A 10383-nucleotide genomic window follows, 5' to 3' on the forward strand; every position below is an offset into this window, starting at 1 on the left:
GAGGGATAAAAAGTACTAAGTTTGGAGCTTTAAAGCGTGCACAGGGTCCAGACAGTGAGAGGCAGGGCTGTCCTGAAGGGGGGACACTGAGATGACATAAAGCCTGGATAAATAAGAAACACTAGAAATGTGGGAAACAATTTTCTTTTCATGAAAAATGCATCAACTACTAGAAGGAGTAGCATCTGGCTGATAGTTTCCTAATCTGCTGTCAATACTAGAATCAGGCGTTTTCTCAGAATACTTCTGTGTTATAAACTCAATGATTTATTTTAATTGCTTTCTTATTTACATAATCCCATCATATATGTCTCTGTGTAAATATACATATGTAAATGCAGGTGACAGCAGTGACCTAAGGTGTTGTAGTCTCTGGAGATGTAGGTACAGGCACTTGTGAGTCACCAAACAGCAGCCCTCTGCAATACAAGCTGCACACACTCCTAACTTCTGAGCCTCTAGAGCCCTTTACATAGGCCATGTCATGCTAGTGGGTAGATTATATGATACTTTTTAAGAGGCATATCGTAGTCACAGGGGTTAATCTGTTAATGTAGATGGCAACACTGTGCTCCCTCTTTGGAAATTTAAATGTGTGGAAGTTTGAATGTGATTGGCACCCATAATCTCATAAGGAGTGGCACTATTAGTAGGTGTGGCTTTGTTAAAGTAGGTGTGGCCTTGATGGGCCAAGCATGTCACTGTGGGGGCAGGCATAGAGGTCTCCTTTGCTAAGCTTTCCTCAGTGTGACATGGAGTGGACTTCCTGTTGCCTGCAAGATGTAGGGCTCTCAGCTACTTCACCAGTACCATGTCTGCCTGTACACCAGCATGCTCCACCATGATGACAATCGACTGAACCTCTGAACTCTAAGTCAACACCTCAATTAAATGTTTTTCTTATAAGAGTTGCCATGGTCACAGTGTCTCTTCAAAGCAATAGAAGCCCTACCTTTCATTTAAAGGTGAAATTAAAAACAGAACAAGAAGCATTTCCAATGCCTGGTGATGTAGATGTGTGTAAGCCCATACAGAAGAGCGAAGGAGTATATGGAACAGAAATGAGACATTAGTTTCTCAGTGTGGAAGGAACAAGGAAGAGAAGAAGTGAGAACACATTGCCACTGCTACCAACCTCAGTATTACTGCTTTTTAAAACTGCAGATTAAAAGCACTGCTCATAGACAAATTATTTTAATTCTGTGTAGAGGAAGTATGAGGGCTTATAAAATACTGATTTTTGAAGGCACTTGAAATTTCCAGTGTGGACATCTGTGATGGGAGCAGTTTGACTCACCATACCAAGATATTTTTGTTTAGGCTGATCTTAGACTTCACATTCTAAACACACATTGATTGTTTTTGTCAATAAAAATGGTTTGAAACATCAGTTTAGTTAGGCAGTTTTAAACATGTGCAGAGAACCTATACTTAGATAGGTATGTAGTGAGGAAGACTAGAGGGTGTGGCTTTTTCTTTACTCCATGGTTTGCTTTGAGTTTAAATTTATTATCTTGTTTGGTTGAAGGCCAAGGAAGCTTTTACCTAGTTCAGAACTGGTTTAGCCTACAGATGAAAGTATTCACATGTTGCTAAATAGAGTTTGGTACATTCTTGTCACTTTAAAAATGATCCTAAGAATGGCTATGGAGAACAGAGCCCTGCATCACAAAATAAGGAAATATCCCGAAATAAAACTAACAACACTGGGGACTTTAGAAACAAACACTTTGATGTTTCTCATCGTATCATCAATGTGATGATTAATATATTGTCAACTTGACAGGATCTAGAAACCCCTTGGCATGTCTGTGAAGAAGGTTCTAGATTATAGTCATGAGGCATTGGGAGGCGCTCCCCCTAAACGTGGGTGGCACCACTCCCTGACTTGAGATCCTGGACTTAATAAAAGAGAAACAAAGCTGAACACTGGAAATCAACTCTCTGCCTCCTGACTATGTGACCAGCTTCCTCATGCACATACTATGCCTTTTCCTTTATGAAAAATTGTGCCCCTAGATTGTGAGCCAAATGAAATCTTCATTCTTTAAGTTGTATTTGTCAGGTATTTTGTCAAGGCAAGGAAACAAGTAACTAATATAATCAATATATTGTCATTTCTATCTTTATAACTTATTTTATACTCATCAACTTTTTCATTCCCCCAAGACCAGGATCCAAAATGGTCTCTAGCTACTCTCCAGAAAGAGGAGGGTAGACCAAGAACAAGAAGAGGCACAAACCTTTTATTGCTCTTGCTTGCCAAACTAAAATTTAAAAAGGCTTAAAAATGTCTCTGAGAACTCCTGGGTTGGTGCTTTCTCTGATTACTCCAACAGGCATTCCGATGTGGGGAAGTGTATCTTCATAGTACCTTTTCTCTAGGATAGAAAACTTGAATTGAATTCCTGCATAATCCGCATTGTCAAATAGCCTACAAAGCAAAAGTTATCCTGGCTTTTGTGTCTGCATTCCCTGTAGTTTTGAAAGGAGTTCTGGGAGCTGGGCGGTGACAAAGTGAGATCCCTTGAAGGGATTTGCCAGTGACCGTGGTTTTATGACCAGCTGGGGCTATAAGCAGAAACTCTTTAAAATTCACATTTAAAGGTAGCATCTGGCCTAATGAGAATGACAGAGCTTTAGGGACCACAGGAAAGTAAGAGAGGCTGCTGGATATCCTTGTAGTTTTGATGCCAGGCCTTAACGGCAGGCTTACCAAAGCCATAGTGTGATTTGTTTTACCATTTCAGGAAACACGGTCAATAGAACTTTGGCCAGAGTGCACAGCATTTAGACTGACAAAAGAAGAAGGGGTTGGAAATTGTTAATTGCTTCTAAAGCAGTTTCTCAAGCTGTGATCCCTGGATCACAGGTGTCAATGTTACCTGGGCACTGGGCAGCAGTGTTCACAGTTTGGCCTGCAGCTTAACTGAACTCTAGGGTGGTCTGGGAGTAGTGAGTGTTGGAACAGGATGTGGTCCCCAGGTATGTTACAACGTGAGCCCTTCCTTTACGACTTTAGGCTTACTCTTCCTTATAGGGCTCCCTAGACAAGGAGGTGGCTCCATCTGCTGTCCTGATAATTGGTTGTTTCAGATTTGTGAATGAATCAGCTCGTATAGGTGCTTCAAAAAGTAATGGAAGACCCTGGAAGATCTTCATGCTGCTTTCCCCGAGTTTCAGACCTACAGGTACTTTTCTCTAGGATACTCCTTTCTGCTGGAGCCTTGCCCACCTCTGTCCTTTGACTCTTGGAAGATGGTTTACTGTTACATCACTACAGAACTGTGCTCCATGTGGCTATTGACATTAAAATGAATATTGAGTAAAGTAGAAAATTTATTCCTCCAGTCACATTGGCTATATTTTCTGATGCTTATGTAGCTACAGGTACCATGTGTACATAAAACACTTCTATCATAGAAAATTTTATAGAACACACCTTCAGACCTCCTTTCATCTTTTCTATGTTAAACATGTAAGTTCAACATGAAATACTTGCTAGTGTCTGCTGTAAATACTTCTGCCACAACCAAAGGCAGCCTACTGACGCGATGTTGCTGGACTTGGCCTAGGAAGGAGATGCACACGGTATCTCTTGAGAAAAAATGTAAACTGAACTCAGATCACTCCTGGATTTAGTAGAAAAATTCTTTCTTTATGGTTAGAAGGTACAGATTTTGTTCTTTACACTGCAATTTCATTTTAAAGCAGGGCTGGCTTTCTAAAATATTATTTTTATTTATAAAGTGGTTAGTAATTAAGTTTAAGGACAGGATAGAAAGATAAGTGTAATACAATAACATGGAAGAAATGAAGCTTTTTATTTTTTGATTTTTTTCTGGTATGTTGTTTTCTCTTCTTGTTGAGAAAAGCATAGAACTTCAGATACCATGAATGAACTCCAAATTGTTCACAGAGTCAGTATGTGTGTTCCAAAAGTCATCTTGTCAAATACAAATAAAACATGCTCACTGAAGACCAGGAAGATACACATTTTCTTAAAGACACCTCAATTAATATAGCCCAGGACAGCAAATAACCTGTGTTTACTTAGAACCAAAATGATGTAAAACTTTGAGTTTTTAGCACTCCCCTCTCATTCCTAAATCTGAAGAGGAGTTTTCATAAATCTACCTGATGAGTTTGCTTACAAAATAAAATTCTTTAAAGTTTAACCTTGTCAAGCAAGCAGGTAGTAGAAGGGGGGACATGGGGTCTTAAGTTCTTAGCAACAGTTAGAGATGTAATTGGGGCTCACACAAATTCTGTACACATCCGTTATGAAGATACTTAATTTGATTAATCTTAGAGAAATTCATACCTGTACTTAGATAATATGTTTAATTCTTTCCCTGAGTAACTCTGTATTAAAATACCACTTAACAGCAGGACGTCAATGACACAGGACAACAGGATATCCAAGAGGAGCCCCAGTGACAGTCTGTTACCCATGGCTTAGCAGAAGTCAGAGGTCTCCACTCTGGCAGTGAACACTACAGGTAAAGATGAGAGGACTAAAGGGTAGACTGTGTGACTCATTGACCACACTACAGCATCTAAGACAAGATTCTTCTTCTTCTTCTTCTTCTTCTTCTTCTTCTTCTTCTTCTTCTTCTTCTTCTTCTTCTTCTTCTTCTTCCTCCTCTTCTTCTTCTTTTGTTTTTTCTTTAAAATTTGGTTTTCTTTGGGGGGGGGCGACTTGCAAGGGCAGATGGCAGATGCAAGGAGATGGGGAAGATGATTGGGATCAAAATCCACCTTGTGAAATTCACAAAAAATCAATAAAAGTTAATAAAAAAAACTTTTCACTAAGAAAAACGCCCCTTAAAAATCTCCAACTTGGTTTTAATCTTATTCTCGATCTCTCTCTCTCTCTCTCTCTCTCTCTCTCTCTCTCTCTCTCTCTCAAGGAAGCCACAAAATAACTCCTGCTTTTGTCTAAATTAAAGTCCCTAATGGAAGGGAAATCATACACTTTTGCTTGGGATGGAGTAGAGCCATGCCCCTGCCCTTTCACCAGTGACATTATAATTGTGTTTTGGGTAAAACATGGGAATGTATAATAGAGAAATCTTCTTTGAAAACCTTCTCTGTGTCATTGAAAACAAGGCTCAGATTAAGTTGGGCTCATGTTTTAAACTATCCATACACGGGGAACTGAAACATGAAGGATGCTGAGACACACGTGTCCTGCTGTAAAATCAGAGGCTGGGTCAAGAAGGGAGCTTCTGTGAGTGTTTCTGTTAGTAGGCTTTTGTACAGTCTGTCACAGGTTGTGAACAATAAACCACAACACACCACTGTTTTGGAGTGGAAAGATGTGTGTGTGTGTGTGTGTGTGTGTGTGAGTGTGTGTGTGTGTTTGCAGTTATGAATGACTTGCAGATATGTCAAAACTGAGAAATGTGCTTAATATAAACAAAACTTGCCATTCAAATGTCTTTAGAAATTATTTTTGAGCTGGTTTAGACACTTGCAGGATTTGCTTCATATAATATTTAAACTGTTTTTAGAGGTGATGTGTGTTTACAGTCATGAGAAGAAATGGGCACATCTAAGTGGCCATCTTGTCTGTTAGAAATAGGTTTGACACTGTTAATTTCATCTTCAAAACACTTTTAAAAAGCCGAAAGGTTCCAATTTCCTGGACCTCTAGTTCTGCATGCCTCTGTTGCTAAAACTGTCCTTAATTGTAGCAGCTGCATTTGGTTTCAGTTACCAGCTGAAGAGACGCTCTGTTGAACCCATTTATTTCTGCAGGCTGATTATGGCTGTGTTGAGGCTTTTGGGAGCCTGCCATTCCAAAGTTGGTCCAGTCAAAGCTGAGTGACCTTGAATGACAATGTCTAAAATTTCAATCAATAAGTGGTGTCCAAATGTCAGAGAGTCTGCATGACTTGAGTCTGGGGAGTCAGAGTTTGAATCTGACCAAAGAAAAAAATAAGATAGCATTCTTAATCCTCAAAAGGTCACACAGTGTCTAACCCCGGACTTATCAAAGCCCGAAAATTCGATGTGGTTGGCACCACAGAGATTGGTGACAGGAGCTGCTTTTATTTCTTGCAATTGTTTTTAAAATCCAATATAAGGAAGGCTAGGCAGTCTGCTACATGGAGAAAAGGAACGTGCATCCTCGTAAAGTGAGCCAGCCACTGCCAAGAGCTACACAGAACGATTGAGTGGGTTCAGGGAGGAATGGAGACTTGCTAATTGCTTTTGTGTATATTTCTTGTTCATGTTAAGGGTTTTAATATTTTTTAATATATTCACATTTATTTTTGGAAAACAGTCTTGTATATCATGACACCCAGGAAAACCAAAATACCAAGAGGAACATTTTTGTATCTTGTTGTTGCTACTAGTTTTGGCTTGGATTAGGAAATAAGAAAATGTAAAGAAATATGCAGTTGTGTTTTTACTATTGCTCTTTCCAAAATCACTTGACACAGTTAAGATAACTATGAAAGTATGTTGATTTGGCCTCAAGTGACTCATATACTGTTATAATCAAAAGAGGGCTCTCACACCATTTTCTATTTCTAGATCATTTTTAGAGAAAAGAAGGAAAATATGAGAAGGAAGCTATTCTAACCAGATATAACCAGAATCTTGTTAACACACGCACACACACACACACACACACGCGCGCGCGCGCGCGCATGAAGTGAAGTTAAGAATCAGCAAATAAATTAATAAACAAAAACAGAAGACCAAAGAGTTCCTCATTACAATTTAAACACTTCCAGAGAGTATGTATGTTTTGATTTTTATCTAGAAATACTGTTGTTGCAATTGGTCAAGAAATTAATCTGGAGGCTGGAGAGATGGCTCCTGGGTTAAGAGCACTTGCTCTTCCACAGGATCCCAGTTTGGCTTGCAGAACCCACATCACGTATTCTACAGTGGCTTGTAACATCAGCTGCAGGGAAATTCAGCACTACCTTTTGGACTCTGTCAACATACACACATATGTACCTTCCCCCCGACACAGATACACATACATACATATCGTTAGAAAGATAAAAAACTGGGTGCACAAGATGCCTCAGTATGTAAAGGTGCTTGTTGCCCAAGGCTGAATGCCTGAGGACCCAAGTTTGATCTCTGGAACCCACTTAAATGTGGAAGAAGACAACCAGTTTCACAGAGTTGACATGTGACCTCCACATGCATGCTGTGACATGTGTGTTCCCCACTCACACATATACACATAAAATAATAAGTACATTAAGAATAATGAAGACTATTTCTAGACAAATTTTCCAACAGAAGGAGAAAATGTTTCACTATTTCTGAAACTCTGAAGTGGCTCCAAATGAAGTTTGGATAGGCTGGCAGAAAGTAGCAGAAATGACATCACGGCAATCAGAAGCCTGTATCTAAGAAGGTACTGGGTGTTTTAGAGTGTACTTTTGTAGAGAACACTGTCTTGGGGGACATTACTGGCCCAGATACTGGATAAGTGACTTGGTCTAACAGACCTAGACATGAAAGAGAGCTGGGGTCATATTCTAAACAACCCAAAATTTAAGTCACAAACTTAATGTCACATGCCCCTGTGTTTTGTGGATGCTTGCTTCGAGGCGTTATGGTTATGGTAGCAGTAGATTCAGATACAGAGGAGTAGTTTCTGCATTGACTGAAAGTGCATATGTCTCATTAATTCTTCATTCAACTATTGATGCTTTATTAAAGTAAGGAAGACCTTGAAGTGACAGCATTGTTTAGCACAAACATCTCCCACAGGACATTTATTTATTGAGTCGATCTGACCCGGGGGCAAAGGTTTCCTCTCTCTGTCTTGCAGCAGTCACATGCAAACATATTTAGGTCTCTCTCAATCTGACAGATGACAAGTGTCTAGCAGTTACCAAGTCAATATTGCAGAGTACCTTTTGGCAGCAGCATTCTTCAGATCCCAGCCAAGAGCTTTCTCTGTGGGCAACTGGCAGTGGCTTTATAACGGGTAATGCCCCCTGGAATCGCTGTACTTTCCATCATAGGTGACCAGGCTTGCCAAGAGTGCATCTGGTAGAGTCGATGCACCTTTTCTATTTGCCAGACTCATCGCTAGTGTGTGCCTGTGTGCGTGTGATGGATCAGAGTAGCAGAGTTTTCAGGCTTCATGAATTCTCCTCTTGACCTATTTTCCCACCACTTTTACCCCCCTGCTAGATAAAATAATGGAATATTGAGTAAGTCACCAGACTTCTGAGTCCCAGAGGGACAGGCTTTTGTCTGTGAAGAACAGGTGGGATTTTGATTTAAAGTAGAGGCTATTTAGGATTCATTCAGGGGAATTTTCCTCTCCATCACCTTATTTGTCTAGTGACCTGCTTCTTACGGGCTCTTCAGAACCCACTGTGAGATAGCCACAGCCACACTGGATCTTCAAATATTTTTCAAGGACAAACACTTCTCCCATAGGTTTCATTAACTGCAACGATTCTGTTCTGAACTATATTTGTTCTGATTAATTCAACGTTAGCTTCCTTACTGCTTCACTGAATTTGTCACGGTTAAAAGAATCCTGGGAAGTTTTAATAGAAGAAGCTGTGAAAGCCGGTTTAGGTTCAGGATTAAGTGAGCAGAGTAACCTTTTGTATGTGGTGGGAGGCCGAGGCACACAGAGAATGAGATGGAGAGCGGAGCTAGATTCTTCCTGAGCCTCTGGCTCAGCATCGTTCGGTTTTGAGAAAATTTCAGAAGCTTGGATGCAGAGACTTCCTCCACACATAGGACTGACTGCTTCCCTCCCAGTCCCCATCCAAGAAGAGTAGCACAGGCAAAATAATGCAGTAAGCAGCATTGGCCAGCAGAGGGCAAGCTTGCCTCAGTGAAGTCACAATCTTTCCACTGTTCTTACTTGGACCAGTTGCACGCCGCTCTCCAAACCAACTGATAGTGAACATGCAAGCCGTTCATTCGTGTGCTTTTGCTTTCAAAATTCCTTCTGCTGAAAGGGTGGACAAGGAGAGTCATTCCGGCAAGGTTTAAATCTTAGCTTCCCTACACCCTCGTTTCATCTCACCCGAAGAACAGGAAAAGAACATGCGAAATGTTGATGATGCCTTTAGAGCATGGCCTGCCGTCTAGGGCAAGATGTTCTTGGTAAGGATTATCTACCTTCCATATACCCAGGTCTGGATATAAAGGAGATCAAGATGGCGATAGGCCATGCAGGCTGATTGCTCTTTAATCTTCCAAACTTGTCTCTGCCATCCATGATGCTACACTACTGACATCCCAGGCCTTGTGAGGCTGAGGAAAGAGAGAAGCTGAGGCTCATTGGGAGGCCTGATTTCAACAAAACTAAATCAGAGGTAGGAGAGATGGCTCAGCGGTTAAGAGCACTTGCCTCAGATATGTGCTGGTAATTCCGGCTCCTGGAGGGAGATAAAGACAGAAGAATTCCAGGATCTCACTGACTAACCAGACGAGCCAACTGGTGAGTTCCAGGATAAGAGAGAGATCTTGTCTCAAAAATGAAGGTGGAGAGTGACAGAATAAGACAACCAATGTTGATTTCTGGCCTCCATACACACATGAGTGGACCACCCTCTACCCCACACATATATGTCTACACACACACACACACACACACACCAAGAAAGATAGAATTGTTTGTATATTTATCAGTAGATATATCCATATGCATGTGACAATTTTTTTGTATGATGACATTTATCCATCCGTATAAGAAAATGAACAGCAAGATTCTCTTGATTCTGTGTCCCTAGTCCCCATCTCCTAGCCTGCAGCCTCCCCTTCTGTCCCAGCAGCTGCTACACTGCAGTGTGCTTTTCTGTTTGTGTCACCAAGTCATGAACCTGGCAAGTGGGACAGAGACTCTGAGCCGCTATTGCTACTTTGTGTTGCCTGACTCAGCTAGCAGCTGGGACCGCCGAAATACTTTAAGGAGTTGTACAGAAAATGCAACTGCAGAACTCGGTCCTTTGTAATCATGGTCTGGGTTTGCAAGGACCTGTCATAAATTCTAAGCTCTACTTTTAGTTTCTGTAGCAGGGATGTAGCATAGATTTGGGACTTGGTGCACCTTGTTTGAAAGGTAAGCTCTGTCATCGCATTCATGAGGGACAGATTCTTTGGTTTATTTACAGCTCAGAGCTCTGAGCTCCATGGAAGAAAATGAAGTATGCTGTGCACTTTCCAGACATAGATATCAAGCTTCGGGGAGTCTCACTGTCTGTGTGTAGTACTGAGTGTGTGCAGTAGTGACAGACATGTTCTTCTGCAGAGACTCTGGATATGAGCCATGATTTCTTCTGGTGTGGCACTGAAGACACAGCAGTCTAAACTGAAGCTGAGGCAGAACTAACTGTAGTAGCATTAGTAACAAGCAATGTATTTCCTGATGGT

This window comes from Myodes glareolus, chromosome 5, assembly GCF_982192425.1.
Source record: "Myodes glareolus chromosome 5, mMyoGla1.1, whole genome shotgun sequence".
NCBI classification, from domain to species: domain Eukaryota; kingdom Metazoa; phylum Chordata; class Mammalia; order Rodentia; family Cricetidae; genus Myodes; species Myodes glareolus.